Source organism: Chrysemys picta, unplaced genomic scaffold (genome assembly GCF_011386835.1).
Source record: "Chrysemys picta bellii isolate R12L10 unplaced genomic scaffold, ASM1138683v2 scaf666, whole genome shotgun sequence".
In the NCBI taxonomy this organism is placed as follows: Eukaryota; Metazoa; Chordata; order Testudines; family Emydidae; genus Chrysemys; species Chrysemys picta.
Window position 1 is genome coordinate 16,406 of NW_027053373.1, and position 19,595 is coordinate 36,000.

Consider the following 19,595-nt stretch of genomic DNA (forward strand, 5'->3'; position numbering starts at 1 on the left):
GGGTAGAGGTGCAGTATTTTGTGATTATGACTGTTTTTCTGGTATTGGTTTAGTGTGAATTGTTGGCAATTCTAGATGTTTTTGTATCCGTACATTAGTAGATGTATTTAGAGGGCAAAGCTGAGGTTGCCTGTTTGGTGCAATTTAATTGGTGTGAAAGTTAATTTCGGGTAGGTGTTTGAAAGCACTGAGGTTTGAATTTTTAGCTCAACAAGGATGCAGGACCCACCTGGCTACCTCAGTTCTTACTGTCATTCCTAATTCCAAAATCTTGGATGAAGATGACCAGGCAGAATAAAGATATCTCCAGAGACTTTCAAGAGGGTAGCATTTCTGCAGCTTTAGGGGATCCCTTAAACCTTATTGAGCTTTTCAAAGTGTAATAATTGTGGGAAACTTCTACTTCTGCCAATTCCGTGTTGAACAATGACCTGTATTAAAGGACTTACACTGGGTAGTTAATTCTGTTCTGTATTAAGATGATTTTGCTAAAATCGCCGCTTTCTGATGTGTGAAATGAATTATCTAGCTCTGATTATACCTATTTGATAAAAGTGTGATAACGACCCCATGTTAAATGCATGGATTGAACTTTGATTGTCATATCACATTGCTTTGCTTTCTGTAACTCCTTATTTATGAATGTATTTGTTACTATTTATGTAATTCAATTAATAAAATGTATACATTCAAGTATAGTCTCAGTTCTTTCTTTGGCTAAACAAAAAGGAATCTGATAAACTTGTGAAGAATTTTGGTATTGTTACGTTTAATTTAATTAACATCTTTTTACCCTTTAAATGCGGCCGTTGGAAGTAACTACCCTGTAGTGGTGCAAGTTTGATTTTTCTCTTGGATCACACGTTTTGGGCAGACTGCAGTGTGATCTTGAGGATGGAGATCGCACTGCCACTTAGGTGCATAAGGTTGCCCTCCTAAAGCTTCTAAGGTGCACAAGAATAGGCCTTTGTTTGGTTCCTTCACTGTTCCCAGGCTTATAGATTGCTTGAGATCTGCAGGCCCTAAAGCTCACTTCCTGAGCACAATATATGATTGTGGCTATGATAAGATTGGACTAAAACTAGCAAGGTCCCCTGGTTTCTGCACCTTTCCCATTCAGACATTTTTTAAAAAGTAGATTAATGTAATATTTTTATATTCAATTCAATCTCAAGTTTCTCAGAAATTGACTGTTACGGTGCACTAAATTTTCAATATGCTAATACATGTGAGATAGTGTGGTCTAGTGGTTTAGAGCACTGGCCAGGGATTCAGGCGACCTGGTTTCTATTCCTGCCTCTGCTGCTGGGTCACTTGGTGGTCACTTTGCCTCCCTGTCCCAGTGTCCCCCTCCATTTAAAAAAAAAAAAGTGGGGGAGGGGAGATGATTGTACTGACCTCATTTGTAAAGTGTTTTGAGATCTACAAGCACTAAACAGAATTTTTACTAAAAATGAGATTCTATAGGGGTGGGAGAGAACTAGAGATTAACTTTGGTAGGGTGCATGAAGATATAATTCACTATGGAGGCATTAATTTTGCTAATGCTGTGAAGAAAACTCTCTTGTGCATAATGAATTGAAACAGCCTCTCTCTCTTTGCATGTGTTAATTCATTTCTCCTATACCAGGTGCTTTTTGTTCCATTGAAATATGCATGGGGATGTGCTTTTTATTTATTACCCTTGCCCTATGATTTATTATTCAAAAGTGGGCAACTTGGAAAGCAAATACTCAATATTAGGTGATTGTTCGCCTGCTGTAGAAAAAGCCCGTGAAGAAGTGTGCAGCAGCTGCAGTTACACTAGGGGAACTCCATGACTTCAATAGATTCAATAGTCGTCTTTTCTCTGTTTACAGGTACTCTGACTTGCCCCTTTCCCCCTTCACTTAAACCCAATTCAGAGGCAGCTGATGAGTCGCAGGTGCAGTGGCTTCTTCCTTCTTAGAGGATGAATGGCACGCTATGAGAGACCTGAAACCCGATGGTATGATGATGAGGGCTTTAATTCAGCAAAGTACCATTCTAGCATACCTCAGCCAGAGTCATCATGCGTACCTGGAAAAAGAAAGGGCTTCCACAGCTAAACAAAAGATCTGTCAGGACTGACTATTCAATAGAATAGATTGCTGCTAGTTAACCTGGTGTAAAGTTGGCTAAACCTCTCAAAGACTGCGTTGGTGCAGGTTGCATTTCCACTGAATAATTACCATACCTTCTGCCTATTTAAAAATTATCTTCCCTGCTGTTTGATTTTTCTATGATGGTCTTATTGTTTAAAACTATTGTGTCGTGTTGCTCTCCATTGCTAATTAGCGGAGCTTGTTAGAAAAAAACAATTGCCAGAGTTTGCTCTTTTGTTGAAATTGAAACACACTGCAGGACTGTGTCAATTCTGACAGAATCCACCAGAAACCAAGCATGTTTCCAATGGAACTTTGCTGGCCAGGCAGAATTTCATCAGAAACTTGCTTGGCTTCCTGACAGCTCAGCTGCCGGGCTCCTTGATAGACCATGTGGCACGCTGCTGGGGAACCTGGGTTTCCAGGCTCCCAGCTCCTCAGCTGCCTGCCTGGTGGGCTGATGGGAAGCTGGGAGCCTGAAAGTTGCGGGAGCCCCAGCTGCCAGGCTCGTGACTCCTCGCCAGGTAGGGCTCTTAGGGTCCATGGCTCCAGGACAGCCCACCAGGTGTGCTACCGTGGAGCTAGGTCTTGTAAGGCTCCAAGGATCTCCAGCTTTGGGGCAGCCTACAAGGCTGCTTTAGAGCTCAGTGGAGATCAGCAATTCCATTTCACACAGAATTTCAAAATTTTTGAATATGATTCCAAATCAGAATGAAATCTGATTTTGAAATAGCAAAATCCTCTATAAAATAGAATTACCGTTCTCCCCCCAGCTCTTTCCGACCGTGGTACTAGTGGGGCCTTGTAATGAACGCAACCCTGTTTTACCGCTTCCCCCATCTTTCCCCCTGTTATCTTTCTCCTTTCATCTCCGTGGAAAGAAATATTTCCCTTTCCTATATTCTTCCGGGGTGTGTGTGTGTGTGTGTGTGTTCACTCTGGGGGGTTTGGAACAGTTGCCCCAGGGGTAAAAGGATCTTTCCCTGCTGCATTCCTGAGCGGCCCTTTTCTTGGTCAGAGGTGCCTGTCTACTGGGATTATTATCGCTAAAGATTCAAACACACATACAAACCCTATATATTCTGTTTCTTCAGGGGGAATAAAGAACAGAATTTCCATGTAACTCTAGAATGCTTTAAAGTTTAAGGTACTGGGTTATGACCTTTGGTCTCTTGTAGATAGAATTGTAAAATTACAAGCTCTTTATTTTTGTGTACTATAAAACACATCCCTATAATTAAATCAAGGTTGAAAGTGCTTTGCCTAGAAGATTAATTTAAACCTCTATGGATAAAAAGAAGAACCTCCAGGACTCAATATACTGATGTGTAGATAGCACCTCAGCACATTTCAGTGTGCGGGTCATTTCCTTTCTGATGCCTGTGCAGGGGATGTCTCTTTACACTAGAAGCTTTTGCTGTATCTTTTGGCTATATTGGCCCAGCTCCTCCAAGGTACATAGCCATTATGGGAGTGAAGGGCCCAAACATCTTTGAGGATGTGGGTCGCTATCTCCTGGTTTCTCTTTCCTGTCAATGGAGTCGGGCTGTGCAAATGGGAAGTCACTGCCTAAGGCTGGGAGTGGCCCAACTCCTCCCTGGGCTGGTGGTGGGCTCTGCCAAAGAGTCTGGGATGGCTCCGCGCTGCTGGGGACGAGGGAAGCCATGGTGGGCTTGGTGCTAAAGCCTGAGCAGCAGGGATGGGGCCAAGCTTGGCACAGTGGGGAAGCAGGGGCAGGCAGGCTCTGTGCACTGCTGAGGGACAGCAGGGGATGGTTTGGTTCCCCCTGCCCCGTAGGAAGAGGCCAGGGCAGGCTCAGTGCGGGGGCTGCCATGGGAAGCCTGACAGGTGAGATCCGCCCCTCGCACCTCTGGAGGCAGCTCTGTGCATCGCTGCCCTGCCGCCATGGCACCAGGACTCCAAAACTTAGTCGCAGACACAAGGGCTGGACGGAGCCCACAGGGGGCTCCACCAGGGGGCGGGGCTCAGACTGGGCGGTAATTGGTTCAAGAGGGAGGGCGTTCGGTGTGAGAGAGAGGCTGAGTCAGCTCAAGACTGAGGCGAGACTTCAGGTTAGAGGACGGCAAGCGCCGACTGTGAGGTGGGCCCGAGAGAACCTCTGAGGTGGCATGATCCGGGGGCGGGGCTTAGGAGCAGAGGGCCACATGCCCAGGCGGGGGCCCTGGTCTTTGAAATTCTGACACTACTCCAGGCCCTCAGGGAAAGGGGGGCTCAATGGGGAGAAGCGGCACTAGGAGCTGCCCACAGCCAGTAGAACCCCGCTACCCCGGGAACATCAGAATGGTTGGGACCAGATGAAGCAAGCACCTCAGAGGCGGGGGGCTCGGTCCAGGCTTCCACATGGCGGCATGAGAGGGACTGCGGCTGAGGCTAAAAGCGGTGCAGGCACCGTGAGGAGGGCGGATGGGAAGCAGCGACAGGCACTGCCTGAGAAAGAGGAGCGGGTGGCCGGTTGTGAGTTGGCAGGAGGGGCAAAGCAGAGGCTGGAGCGCCGCGATGAGATATGTATGTAAGAAGGGTAATCCAGATAAGGTGGTCTGGACCAAGCAGTGGCAGAGGGGTCTCTGTGCTCTGAAAGAGGCTCTGGTCAAGGGCTCGGTGCTGGTAAAGCAGGACTTTGACAAGCTCTTTCTGGTGTTCACTGACGCTTCAGAAGAGGGCTGGGGGTGGTGCCAATGCAGATTGACGGAAAGGGGGAGAGACATCCCATCGGGTATGTGAGCAGAAAGCTGCTGCCCCAGAAGCAGAACTCTCCAGCCATAGAAAAGGAATGCCTGGCCAGGGCGGCTGGGCCTTAAAAAGCTGCAGCCATATCGCTTTGGGCGGCTTTCCGCCAGGCCAGAGGGGGGCGCCCGCCGATGGCCGGTTTCCGAAAGATGGTGCTCAGCTAGTGAGGGTCTAATTCTGCCCGAAGAAACATAACATTTTCATGCTGTGACGTTCTGTACCTCCACCACTCTGGCCGACTTACCAGACCCCCCAGATAGCCATGGCTGCAATGTTTCCCATTCTCCGGTTACTTTCTGTGGGTGTTGGAGATGTGTATTCCCCACCAGGGTGAAGTTCAGGGGAAGCTGTTGAGGAGAGAGGGAAATAAGTAGTGTGAATACTAGGACAGGCTAAGGTGACAAAATAAACACAGGGTAATGGGAGGGGAGCCAAATCACCTTTTTCAGGAAACCTGTACAGTAACAGCTACTCAACCCCCCCCACTCTGCCCACGGCCCCACCCGCCCCCATCCCCTAAGCTCCCACCCCCGCCCCGCCTCTTGCCGCCCCCGCTGCTCCCCAGGTCCTGCCCTCACCCCTTCCCCAACCCCCGCCCTGCCTTTTCCCACCCCACCCCACCCCCTCCTCACCTTGTCTGACCCCCTTCTGTCCCCTCCTCCAAGTGTGCCTCATCCCTGCTCCTCTTTCTGCCTCCCAGCGCCTCCTGCACGCCGTGGAACAGCTGATTGTGGCGGGTGGGAGGCACTGGGAGGGAGGGAGGGAGCTGGCTGCCGGTGGGTGCTAAGCACCCACTAATTTTTTTCAGTTGGCGCTCCAGCCCTGGAGCCCCCAAGGGGTTGGCACCTATGGTAACAGCAATTCAGGGGTCTGGAACAATTTTTATAGTGGGGATGCTGAAAGCCATTGAACAACACTGTAAACCCCATGTATGATGGAAACCGTGCATTCGCTTGCTAATATCACTTCATGCTGGGCACCCCAGTGCCCCTAGTTCCAGCTCCCCTGCAGCATATATGCAAACGGCTAGTCTCTTGCTTGAGGAAAGTTAGTTACAAATTGCTCAGAGCCTGCTGCAGAGGATTCGTGCAGGGATAGAGCCATCTGCACGGGACTCTTACTTGTGCCACATGGAAGTGAGATGAGGTGCCTGGAGTAAGATGCTTTTGCACATACTTCTCTTGGGTTGTTCTTCGTACAGTTATGATCCACGTGGGGGGCCTTTAGCGAGCATGCACACATTGGGCTGGGACAGTGCTAGTACAGCTCTAGTGGGCGTAGCTTGCAATATCAGTGGCACAAAAATTACGTTGTGTGGAAACACCTTGTGTTCTGTACAGAAACCAGAGCCTCATCTCTTTCTAGGATGAAAGCTGGAGACAAACCTGTCACTATTTCCTCCTGCCTACCAATGGTAGGATAAAGGCGAGCTTAAGTGGGGATCTAGTAGTAGCGTATTCCTCCCTTTTTATTCCCCTAAGGTTGGCTTTCCCACAGGAAGGCCTAAAATCCTAGATGATAGAAATCGCCCAATGGCTTCTTAAGGAAATGAATTCATTTGTTATATGTAGCCCAGCTTAAAAACAGTGTGATGGAATGATTGGCGGGAGGTTCCCCTCTGCACCATAGGGGTAATGATTTAGTTAGCCTTTGAAGAAGAACGTGTATGGCTCCCACATGCTCTGTTACTGCCATGTACCACCAGAGAGGGGGATACATCTTGGAGGTTGTGAACCAATCTGTTTATAATCCTTGACTTGTTTATACAGTCTATTGTTTTTGGTTGTTGTTTTTTGCTCTCATTTTAATGTAATTGTGTTTTGTCAATATAACCTGTAGGTTTCCACTCCACCAAGGAATGAAAGAAGGCAGAGAGACTTGAGCAGGAAAGAACTCCTACTACCGATAGGCACAGCTACTGAAAAAAACCTGCACCATAAGAAAGGATAGGCATTTGTTGTAAGAGTTAACTCCTTGTACGTGCCTCTAAACCAGCAGGTCCCAAGTTGAGGTTTATGTATCGGTGGTGGCACATGGAGGACCTGATGGTGGTCTTCAGTGAGCAGGCAGATCTCACGTTCCTAGTACTGAAATTACTGTCAATATGTTCCTAGTACTACTTTTCTTTGGAAGCATTTGCTGTACCTGCCACGAAGGTGTTACCTGATCTCGAAGAGGTGAGGAAATGGTCCATAGAACAATTTTTGTAAGATTAGGCCCACATCAGAACTGTTTTAGAACCCCAGAGGAAAGACAAGCAAAGGCTTCTGCAGTGGCGCCATCTGTTGACTTTGAATGTACAGAGGCTCCTATTAGCAACTCCGTATTTTCGGTTGCATTATGAAAGGGATTGCCAGTGGGGAATATGTTCCTGTTTTTTCTCTAAAGGGAGATTGACAATCATTGTGAGAACTCACACCCAATTTGTTTTTATACTATTGGAACATTTAACGTAGTGGCTGTTTGACTTCTTTTAAAAACTTTTAAATAAGAAATCTCCAGTTTTAGTGTCTGGCTTAAATTTGTCCTAGGCAGTGCTAGCAACTCTTCAGAATACTGTCTACGTACCCAGATTTGGTAGAGAGGTAGATCCTCACTAGGTCTGGTCTAAGGGCTAGTTTTGTTTTGTTTTTCAAATCGTTTTAAATTATTGGGTTTAGGGTAACTTTTAGTCATTATTCACATTACAACTGCAATTTTGACGCACTGTGCTCATAAAACTGGCTGTTGGTGGAACATGCAGTCCATGAGCACACAAGCTTGATTTTAGGCCGGTAGGGGGAGGGCAAAAGGGGTAGCCCCCATAGGCGCAGACTCTAGTGGCGCTGGTGGGTGCTCAAGCCCCCTCTACCCCCAGCCCTGGCCCGACTCCACCCCTGCTCCGCCTCTCCTATCCCCATTCCAGTAGTAACTGATTGATGTATTCCACCAAATGGGGAGCTGCATTTTAGAGGTGACAAAGAGAAACTTTGATAATCCTAATACAAAATGGCCTCTTCCTGCTCTCATTATTCACATGTAATTTTGTTTGTGGTGTATGCCCAAGAATGAATTGGATCTGGGTGCACACAAAGGTAATGGGATCAGGCGGTGGGGGCACAAAGCTGATAAGAGTGCATGCGAGCACAAACTTAATAGTGGGGGCAGTGCTAGTAAGTGTATTGTGCGTAGGTGTTGGATACATACAAACCTGATTTGATTTGGGTGGGGGGAGAGGGTATGTGAATGCACATAAACCTGATGGATGGGGTATGGACAGGCTAATTACAAACTAACAATTGATATGTATTAAGGGATGCATGCACTCTTGCTTAGTGGGGGAAAGGGCACCAATCTAGCCTCTTCCAATACAACCGTCTACTACACCAAACATCCAAATGGCCAAGGTTTTCTGGGGAAAAATAACCTGGTAAAAAGTAGAATAGGAAAAGGTGGCAGAGTTCAGGTGTGGCGTGGGGTCTGTTTGAATGGAAAGGCTAATTATCATTCAGTAACTATGATTTTTAATATGGAATTATTGTGAACTGGGACACTGATTCATCAATGTATTTAAGCATGTTCCTGATTGGAGCACTAACAGCAGTGGGATGGCTCACATACTTTAAGTTAGTCACGTGCATAAGTACTCTCTGGAATTGGGGTTTTAAGGCTGAACAATTACAGGGCTTTTCTCTTCTCCTTTTTTCTTTTTGGTTCAATAGGTATTTAATTCAACTCATTATTGCTATAGGTTGCCATTTTATATAAAATAATTATTTATTGATCAGAAACAAATGCCTACAGTAATTACATAAATAGGAACAATAAATAAATGACTGACCTAAAGATCCTGTTACAAATGGCGTAAAATGATCTGAAACGATTGTCACAGTGCACAGATAGAATAAATAGTAACAGCTTTTAAAATTCCACCGCATCTCATTTTAAATCCTGTATAAAATATTACTTGATTTTGATGAGTACTTCTAAAAATGTTGGTATTTAAATTTCTAAACTTCTTTGTGAGTTTGTCCTAGATTTGAAAACCCCATAATTCCACATGGATTCTCCTGCTAGCACTGAGGCTGAAGTGCTTGTCTCTTATGAAAGAAATTGGTCTCTCTTCACTTTCAGCCTGGGAAACTATAGGTCCTTACCATGGGCGTGCGCACGGGGTGGGCCCGGGCACACACCCTAATGCCCATGGGCCGGATCCGGATCTGCCCCCCGTGGTGCCGCAGGCCCCGCGCTGGTTTCCGAAGCAGCCATCAGGGCAGCATGTCTCTGGGGGTAAGGGGTTGCTCTAGGCACCGCCTCCCGAAGCTCCCATTGGCCGGGAACGGGGAACTGCGGCCAATGGGAGCTTCAGGGGAGGTACCTGGAGGCGTGGCAAGGGCAGCGTGCAGAGCCCTGTGCTGCCCCGCCCCTCCCCTCCCCTCCCCCGGGAGCGGCCCGGCATGGGGCCCTGGCAGGCAGGGAGCGCGCCGCTGCGGGTAAGCCCGAACCTCTCCTGCACCCCCTCTCCCTGCCCTGAGCCCCCGGCCTGCACCCCGTTGAGCCGGGCTCCCCCTCCCCAGGGCTGGGCTGGCTGCTTTAACAGCCCCATGTGCTCCCTGGCAGCCTCCCACCCGGCAGCACCAACACAGCCGCTTAAGGTGGCCCGCGGGGGTGCTGCCCCAGCTCCCCGCCCCAAGGCAGCTGCCCCCCTCCAGCGCCCAGGGTCCCAAACCCGCCTGCGGCTCCCCGCGCTGGCCAGGGGCCCGGGCACCACCCGGGGGGTCAGGCCGCCCCTGAGCCCAGCCCACCTTAAGTGGGGCCTGGGAGCCAGCAGGCCCGGGGCAGGGGGCGAGCCCGGCCCACAGGCCCCCTCCCGCAGCCCGGCTGCGAGCTCCGCTCCCCGGCGCTGTTCGGGGACTCCGGCCCTGCACCCTCGGGCTTGAGTCAAGCCCTGGGAGCAGCCCGGCGCCCTGCGATCCACCCTGGCTGCCTCTGCCCGGCCTGGCCCCAAGCGCCCAGCCCGGCCCCCTCTGCCCGGCCCTCGAGCCTGCCTGCCAGGGCGGGGGAGCCCAGATCCCCAGCCCCGGGCCTGCCTGCAAACAGCCTACCCTCCTGCACCCCAACTCCCTCTCCTGAGCCCCCTGCCTGCACCTCTCACCCCAACTCCCTGCCCTGAACCCCCTGCCTGCACCCTGTACCCCTCCTGCATCCCAACTCCTTGTCCTGAGCCCCCTGCCTGCACCTCTCACCCAACCCCCCTGCCCTGAGCTCCCAACCCCTTGTCCTGAGCCCCCTGCCTGCACCTCTCACCCCAACCCCCAGCCCTGAACCCCCTGCCTGCACCTCTCACCCCAACCCCCTGCCCTGAACCCCCTGCCTGCACCCTGTACCCCTCCTGCATCCCAACTCCCTGCCCTGAGCCCCCTGCCTGCATCTCTCTCCCCAACCCCCTGTCCTGAGCCCCCTTCCTGCACCTTGCCCCCCAACCCCTGCCCCACAACTCCCTGCCCTGAGCCCCCGGCCTGCACCTTGCCCCGCAACCCCCTGCCCTGAGCCCCCTCCTGCCCCCAACCCGCTGCCCTGAACCCCCTGCCTGCACCCTGTACCCCTCCTGCATCCCAACTCCCTGCCCTGAGTCCCCTGACTGCACCTCTCACCCCAACCCCCTGCCCTGAGCTCCCAACCCCCTGTCCAGAGCCCCCTTCCTGCACCTTGCCCCCCAACCCCTGCCCCACAACTCCCTGCCCTGAGCCCCCTGCCTGCACCTTGCCCCGCAACCCCCTGCCCTGAGCCCCCTCCTGCCCCCAACCCCCTGCCGTGAGCCCCCTGCCTGCACCCTGTACCCCTCCTGCACCCCAACTCCCTGTCCTGAGCCCCCTGCCGCACCTCTCCTGCATCCCAACTCCCTGTCCTAAGCCCCCTGCCACACCCTGGCCCCCAATCCCTTGCCCTGAGCCCCCTCCTGCACTCCGCACCCCTCCTGTACCCCAAGCCCCTTCCCTGAGCCCCCTCATACATCCCACACCCTCCTCTGTCCCAATCCCTTGCCCTGAGCCCCTTCCTGCACACTGCACCCCTCCTGAACCCCTGCCCTGAGCCCCCTGCCGCACTCCGCCCCCTCTTGCACCTCAACCCCCTTCCCTGAGCCCCCTCATACATCCCACACCCCCTCCTCTGCCCCCCAATCCCTTGCCCTGAGCCCCTTCCCGCACACAGCACCCCCTCCCACACCCAGCCGTTTATGATGTTCGCCTTTCAAAAAAAAAAAAAATTCCCTGGGTGCACACCCTAATGCAATGTGCTGCGCACGCCTATGGTCCTTACCTCCTGGTCAGAGAGTCCCATTTTCCATCACTGCAACCAAACATGTCTCCGCATGCCCAACTTGCTGATGAGTCTGTGTTGGAATATCTGAATGGAACTCTCACCTCAGGTCGTTTCAGAGAGATTTTTGCAAAAGCAGCAGGAAGATTTCCCAGATTGCCACCTTGCCGTTCCCCTTCAGAGACACTCGAGGCTTGAAAACCCCTTGGGGCCACCTGAAATCTCTCCCTTCGTTCTGACATTAGAGGAAAATTATGCACATCTTTTTTCTTGCAAAGTTTTTCCAGTTCATATTTGTTATGCTGTTATACTGTGCTTAAGCTGCCTGTTACAGTTCAGACATGAGATTTTGATCAGAGAAGAGTTGAACCACAGAAATATATAGCAAACACATTATGTCAACAATGTTTAAGGTTTAACCCTTTCTTAATTTTCTTGTAACTTTTTTGCATCGATATCCTTCATTTTGCAATTTAAACTTTGAGTAAATCAACAGAGTATTATCACATAAATTGTAATATGGACAGTTGGAATTTCATTATGGAGTGAAAAGAACAGGAGTACTTGTGGCACCTTAGAGACTAAGAATGCTCTAATAAATTTGTTAGTCTCTAAGGTGCCACAAGTACTCCTGTTCTTTTTGCGGATACAGACTAACACGGCTGCTACTCTGAAACCTGCCATTGTGGAGTGAGTGTATTGCATAATACAAGGTCAAGCATTTTGGAGCCTTAGAAATCACCGTGGGAAAAATCAGTAGAGAGGAGGGAATCCACTGCACGATACAATTTCCTCCAACTGTTTTAAGCTCTGTAGTCACTGCATCCTCAGCTGGAATGAAATGAGAGTTGGTTGAAACACAAAGGGAAAAATAAATGTTTCCCTTTATTAACGGCAATACATGAAATGAAAATATCTTTCTACACCTCATCATCTTACAAGTCTTATGCTCAGTTCACATATTTTATAAATGTCTCTAGGAAACTTCTCAAGCTCCGCTATATGATGAGGACAGAGTGAATGTATCGCATAACACGTCAAGCGTTCTGGAGTGTTAGAAGTCACCGTGGGAAGAATCAGCAGAGAGGAGGGATTCCACTGCATCCTTCTGTTTTAACCTCAGTAATTGCAGCAGCCGGAGCTGAAATGAAATAGGGAATGGTTGAAATACAAAGGGAAAAAATATAATTTTCATTGATCTCAATAAATTAAATGAAAATATCTCTTCCCCACATAAGCTCGCAAGTCATTTAGTATGTTCATATTTTTTTTTAAAGTCTCTAGGAAGCTTCTCAAACCTTGAAATACTAGAAATAGTTCTCATGAGGACAGATGAATGAATAGCAACCCTGATCATAATAGAAACACACTACATATGTAGAAGTCAGAGTACTTTAGGGGTGGAGGGGAAGTACACCTCTACCCCGATATAAGGCGACCCGTTATAACAGGAATTCGGATATAACACGGTAAAGCAGCGCTCTGGGGGGCGGGGCTGCGCGCTCCGGCGGATCAGCGCATCAGCGTGTCTGGCTTCGACACGCTGCTCTGAGCGGTGTGTTAAAGGTGCTGGGCCGGGGCCGAGGGGTTGGATAAGGGGCAGAGGGTCAGGGGACAGGGAGTGGGGGGTTTGGATGGTTCAGAGGCTCTGGGGGGCGGGGCAGTCGGGGGATGGGGAATGGGGGCGTTGGATAGGCCGTGGGAGTCCTAGGGGTGATTAGGGACAGGGGGGTCTCTGGAGGAAAGGTTTAGGCCCCTCAAAAATATTGGCAAATCTCAACTTTAACCATTTCCTCCAATTTAGACGGCACATTTAAAATGTAGACAGCACAAACCGTCGGTCTCTTCCTTCTGTGAAACTATAGGAGAGAGTGTGCTCTGAGAAAATGAAACCTTAACTAATTGTTATTTCCCGATCTTAATATTCCTACCGGAGCTGACAAATAGATGTAGTTGAAAGGTGTGAATATCATGTCCTGTTGATCACTCCAAGTAGCTGACAGTAGTGAAAAATTGAGAATAAATCATAAAACAGGATGAGCAATTAGGATAATAAAACATGCTAGAGAGGTACCCACATGGATGACTATGATTTCCAATGTGGTCAGAAGGAGGTTATGCAGAGAAGTCACATTAGGTATTTTTTTACCAAGTGTGTCCCTGGGATGAAAGAATTCAAATATTTTTTTAAAAATTGAAATTCAGTGTTCACCACTTTTGCTGGTTCCTTCTCTTTTAACATTTGCCTTCCCCTTTGCTTGGGCAGGGGATTCTTCTGGTTTGTTTAATTCTCTTCCCTTCCTGTGGTCACGTTTCATTTTCTGGATCTCAAGCCCTAGCGCAGACTGTTGTGCTGGAGTTTCCATCATTGCAGAGAAATGTGTTTTAATTCAACAAGAAAAGAAAAATCACACGAAGAAACCATGAAAACATTTTTGTGCACATTAATTTGGTTAGAGTCTCCCAAGTTTTCCTGCACTTTTATAAGAAATTTGAGATTTTTGCTTCAAATTTTTGAAAGACACACTGCAAAGCAGAGAAAGCAGACTTAGCAGAGCCCCCAGACTGTCCTGGGCTATGCTCCCCATTCTCCCATGATTTTCCAGCGGTGTTGGGCATCTGTATTCCACACCAGGGTGAAATCCCAGGGGAAGATGTTGCGGGGTACTGAAAGCAAATGAACAAAACTGCAAACCCAGTATACGATGAGACCATGTTTTGGTGGCTCTTATTACTTAAAGCTTCACACCCCCAGCACCCATTGTTCCAGCCTGGGGCAGCCCTGGCAGGGTGGCTGTAATGGAACCACGCTGATCGGGACCAGAAGGCAGGTCTCACAAAGCCCTAGAAGTGATGCGGACACTCAGGCGCTTTGTGTGGAAAGATTTTGTGTTCCGTGCAGAAGTCATCGGGTCATCTATTTCTATGATGAAAGCCTGCTAGTGGGATGATAAAGGTGAGCTTAAGTGGGGATGTATTGGTGGTGTTTTCCTCCCCTTTTATCTACCTGTGGCTGGCTTTCCCACAGGAAGACCTAAAGTCATAGATGATGGATAACCTCAAATGGCTCTTAAGTAGATGAAAAGATTCTTCCACATAGCACAGCTTAAAAACAGTGTGATGGAATGATTGTCAGGAGGTTCTCCTCTGCACTATAGGCGTAATGAAGACGTTAGACTTTGAGGAAGAGTTTGTATGGCTCCCAGGTGCAATAGGACCAGGTCAAGGCCCCTCTCCAGCCACTCCCCATAATTGAGGTTCCATTTCAGCATGTAGGTGTAGATAGTCTGGGTCGTTTCCCTAAGAAGACACCCAGAGGAAAGCTGTACAAACCGACTTGCTTGGCTGCAAGGCCAGAGGCGGTATCGACGGTGGCCGCAAGTTTCATAAAGATGTGTTCAGCTATTGAGGGTCTAATCCTCCCAGAAGAAATGTAACATTTTCATGGTGTGATGTTCTGTACCTCCACCACTCAGGCAGTGCAGCTCCCCCGTCCCACTCTTAGAGCCATAACTGAGTCCCACGTGTATATATTTGTTATAACATTGCATTGGCCAGGGAGCATCACTTTATATTGCACATGCTACATTGTACGTGTACATTATACATACGATCATATTTCCTTTTGTAAAGATGTAACCACCTTATGTAAAATTGAGCAAAATGCTTAAAACAGTTCAAGCGCATTATGAGAGGAAAATATACACACTGAAAATGTGTTGCGGTTACTCAAGTATTTCCCAGGCCTATCTCCTTCAGTCCTGCATCTCAGGATAGAAGATACTGTAGACCGGCTATAAGCTGTACAAAGGGAGACTGTCTCTACAATGTAAAAAGGTGAAGTGGTCTAAGACATACTTGCTTTTCTTGGGCAAGACCTCATGAAATCAGATTACCCATCCTTCCGTTTTGCTCAGTTTTGCTGTGGAAAAGAATGAAAGCCGGCACCTCCTAGAGTAGGAAACCTCCCAAACATTTTTTTGCCAAACATTTTAGAAACTAGTCAACCACTATATTAAGTCACACATGCTGCCCTATCCTCTGTTTATATACCAGACCAGAATACAAGCAGAATAGCGGTACTGTGCTGAGAGCAGGGTGTGTGCTGGGAAGTCTCTATGCCCTTGAACTCTTGTCGTGCCTTTCTTTGCAACAGAATGGAGGGCTGCGGGTGTAGCCACTAGACGGCTCTGTGCTGTAGTAGGTGACAACCAATGGATGAGGTGTATAGGAACCCCATTTGTCTCTACCACTAGAGCACCACTGCAGCTATTCCTTGGCAACCCAGCAGGCTGAGGGGCAAAACAGTCCACCCAAAGCCAGATTGTTGAGCTTTGATGAGAGGTGGCCCCATTTGGTCCCATGTGTTCTGTGTTTCTCGCCTCATTTTCTTGCTAAGCGAGAGACGGATTTTTCCTGTGGTGGTTTCTTTTCACAATTTTTAGTGTCTTTTTTCTTCGCGTTCATCCCTGTATATTTATACAAGGCACCCAGTTTACTGTTCCACCATTTCTGTTTTGGGGAGGATGTTTTCTCCATTCTACTAGACACTGTTCTCTTTATTGTCCTGACACCAATATAAAAACTGTTTCACCAAGCTAGAGGTTTTATAAAATGCCAAACGCTGTTGGGCTGTCCAGTCTAGAAATACCTTTTAGAAAATAACAGATCTTCCCACTAGGTCTAAATAATTATCTTCTATATTTCCCTTACTCCTACTGTTCATCTAACAATTATGGCACCGTAACAAATGTCATGGCCTATTTCCCACATCATTTCTCCTCCTTTTCCTCTCTCTCTCGGTCTCTGTCAAGCTTGCCTGTACTTTTCCTTTTATGGATAGCTTCATCTCCCTGTTAGACCAAAACTGTGTTAGATAACCAGTAAGGGCCATCAACTAAACCCCTTTAATCCTAATTTCTCTTGAGGGGCTTTCCAACCTCGGGGAACTTTTTGGCTAAAAGAAAAGCTCATCTATATTCGTCTGAACTTCTGACAACGTGGCAACCCTTCCGCACAACTCCTTTCACAAAAGACCAATTTCATATTTAGTGGGGTGATTGTTTTCGGTTACTTGACTGTGGGTTCACGCTGGTGATGGTCAAATGCGCAGATAATTGCAGCATCAATGCAACTGACATTTGGAAAATAATCAAATGTTAAACTAGCTTTTATGTTGACATTTTCTGACTTTCAAAAACATAGACTAAATATGCAAGTCAGAATGCATCAGTTCTCCCCAGGTATAAATCTGTGTGGTATAAATCTGCTCCTTGAACATCTGTCTGATACTTCTTTGTATAATGTATGAGGAAATGCAAGTGCACTGATATGACACACAGGATCACAACTAGGGTGACCAGACGGCAAATGTGAAAAATCGGGACAGGGAGTGGGGGGGTAATAGGAACCTATATAAGAAAAAGACCCCAAATTCGGGACTGTCCCTATAAAATCGGGACAGCTGGTCACCCTAATCACAACACAGACTGACGTACAAGCAGAAGGACATAAATAGACAAGACCGAGGTGCTATAGTTGTTACCTAAACACAAAATCTTACACAAGGTGAAGAACCGCCAAGCTATGGGAAAGGTGATTCCACGTCTCAGGAAGGATGTTTTTCATGCTCATACTCACAGAGTAAAACATACTCTTCGGTCTAGATTTGTTTTCATTTCAGGTCAAGGAAAAACATCAAAGAAAGGGCTTAACCCTAAGAGACACTAACCACTTCCTGCAAGGTCCTGATCACCCTGAACTCCCACTGAACTAGTGGGTGCTGAGCACTTCTCAGAATTGGGCCCAAAGACTGAACAAAGAGAAATTTTCCATGACCGAGAAAACAGAGTGACTGTAACATGCTGCATCTTAAGGACAAGATGGCAGCTGCATTAGGCAGGGAGAAAAATCTACTTTTAAAAGTGTAATCTTTAGAAAACAGCCTTTAATTGATATTGCTACGTGTAGAAAGACTAGTTAGACATAATAGGCAAGATTCTGTCACCCCTACTCACACTGAGTAATACCTCACTCTACTAACTACTGATTTCAATGGGGCTTGCTTGTGGGGTATTGTACTAGTCAACATAAGGGGGAGAGAATCTGGCCCAACATGAGACCAATGGGCAGATCCTCAGCTCATGGAATGCAGCATGGCACCATTGGCTGGCCCAATAGCATGAAAAGAAAACAGATAACCCAGAGTAGAAGTCAGTTACAGTGATTGGTGTAAGAGGATCAGAGCCAAAGCCTGACAATAATTTTTTTATATATATATGGAAAGAGAGAGATCAACTCTCAGAGCTCATCCAGAGCTCTGAGATAATAATAGAGAGCCTCTGACTAAGCCAGCCCTGATTACAGAATGGGCCCCACCTGAGAGAAATTAGGTGATCCCAGGTTTAACTACTGAGTGGGCCCAGCTGAGGAAGGGCTGGAGGAAAGAGAATGCAGAGAGTCAAAAGGTGCCTGCAGGGGCTTGAGTGAGCACCCAGGGGACAGATTGGGAGACCGAGAAGGGAAGGAAAGAGGTGAGGAAGGAAATGGTGCAGGGAAAACTGCACTATGGGTAGAGGATTTGACTTGGTTGTGCAGTCCAGGGCCCTGGGCTGTAACCCAGAATTGAGATTGAGATTGGGACTGGATTCCCCTACCAGCCCTCAGCAAGTGGTGTACAAGGGTAGCTGAGCCCAGTAAGGGGGCTGCAGTCTGAATGTGACCTTGCTGAAGAAGAGCTGTGGAGAGGCTGGAAGCTTTTGATTTCTATGAAGAGAGTTTAGAACTTTAGTCTGTTCCTTCCAGGGTCAGCCATCCACACTAAAGACTGTGCCCTGGCTGGAGGGGTGAGTTATCTAAAAGAAACCACCACAGCCCCAGAGTGACTGTTGACAAGGGCTGCTACCCCACAAGGATACCGTGATGCCATGCCTGGCCATGAGGCAGTGCAGGGTGGTGAGTAAACCCTGTTACAATGCTTTTTCTTAAATTCCTTTAATTGCAGCGTGTCTGAAACAACTCCACTTTTGTAGTTTTCCTTGTCTGCTCTCTCTTTTCCTACCCCTCACGGCAAGCACTGTATCTCAGCCCTAGTCTACATCCAGCTGATGACAGCACCTTTGGTGAACAGTAAATGACTGACTGACTGACCTTGGCCACTTCTATATTGCGTGAGTACATGTGCTGCTAGACCCCTCTCTGCAGAAGGGATTCTTTCAACAGCAAGTTAACATGAAGTGATTTACTTTGTCCATATTGGATACACGGTTCAGGGGGTGGGGGAACAACTCCAGGTTGCACGTGCTTTTGAAATGTTTACTTCCCTATTCCGTAGGTCCTTTGGAAGAAATGTCATACAAAATGAACTCAAAGATTGCCTACTTGGAACTTCTTCTTTTTTGGATGGGATAAGTATTGCTGGTAAGTCATATAAATAATTGTGCTGCTAACCTTTGAATTTACTTAGCTCCTGGCCTAGCCCAAATTTGGTTGTAGGTTGTCTTTGTTTGTTTTAATTCTACATAAATTGTGCTGCCTTGGAACAATAAATAAACTCCACACTAGAAAAGGCCCATTCTGTGCATTAAGGGCTGGCTTCCTCTCTCCTTTACTTTCACTGAGCAGTACTTTCATTCCATGAGTCATCCCCTGAATCCAGTGAGAAACTTTACTACTAAGACAGCGGACGTATGTGCTGTAGCAGAATTGATCCTTTGTTGCCACATTTTCAAGAGCTCGGTTCCCATTTGGGCGCTTTAGTGAAGCGGCCAGACTTTCAAAAGTGCTCCATACCTGCCAGCTCCCACCATTCTACCTTTTGAAAATCTGATGCTAAATGTTTGTCAGTGCCCTAATTATGTTCTTCAAAGGCAGAAGGAATGTGGGGTCTTTTGTGGTAGAGTAGTTCTGAGCCATTGTAGCTCAGAATAATAGAACAGACTTGATGCTGCAATTCAGCGAATGCAAATGATTGTAGTCCCTTGCTGAACTACATTTCCCAGGATTATTTCAACCTAAGATCAGAACTCTTCCTCTTCCCAGGTATAAATGCCAATGGAAAGTCTTGATAAAGGGTCTTAAACAGCATAGTGTAGAGACCATCCAACCAGGTATGCATGTATGTCTAAATGCCTCAGTTTCCTTAGCCCCGATTTAACTACTCTTGCCAAAAACTGTGGCATTTAAATTTTCCTGTAATTATATGCTTTCTTAAATACTCCTTTTTCACCAGCTCACTAACTGTCTGAGGTCATAACCTGCATAGTTCAGAATTGCTTGTGTGTTTGTCACTCTCAAGATGCTGGACTGCAAAAAGTAGGGGGGTTGGGGTGAAGCAGAACATATTCATGCAGACATCAGTTCATTTGTATACATACATACATACATACATACATACATACATACATGTGCCTATTCCATACGTGC

General features: G+C 47.7%; 3 long non-coding RNA genes across 4 annotated transcripts; 2 read left to right on the plus strand and 1 right to left on the minus strand.

Annotated features, from left to right (window-relative positions):
• Window positions 1–214: 214 nt before the first annotated feature.
• On the minus strand, window positions 215–9,197 carry LOC135979117 (uncharacterized). The gene is made up of 2 exons (XR_010596440.1): window positions 9,008–9,197; window positions 215–5,218 (listed from the first exon to the last, which is right to left on the minus strand). It is a non-coding gene; the product is annotated as an uncharacterized LOC135979117 (long non-coding RNA).
• LOC135979114 (uncharacterized) lies at window positions 9,045–12,408 on the plus strand. The gene is made up of 2 exons (XR_010596436.1): window positions 9,045–9,343; window positions 12,152–12,408. It is a non-coding gene; the product is annotated as an uncharacterized LOC135979114 (long non-coding RNA).
• Window positions 12,409–12,807: 399 nt separating this feature from the next.
• On the plus strand, window positions 12,808–18,831 carry LOC135979116 (uncharacterized). 2 transcript variants are annotated; one of them, XR_010596439.1, is made up of 3 exons: window positions 12,808–14,127; window positions 17,976–18,125; window positions 18,505–18,831. It is a non-coding gene; the product is annotated as an uncharacterized LOC135979116 (long non-coding RNA). The 2 variants fall into 2 exon arrangements; XR_010596438.1 differs by lacking the exon at window positions 12,808–14,127 and adding an exon at window positions 14,138–17,704 and having other exon boundaries at window positions 18,505–18,829.
• Window positions 18,832–19,595: the final 764 nt, after the last annotated feature.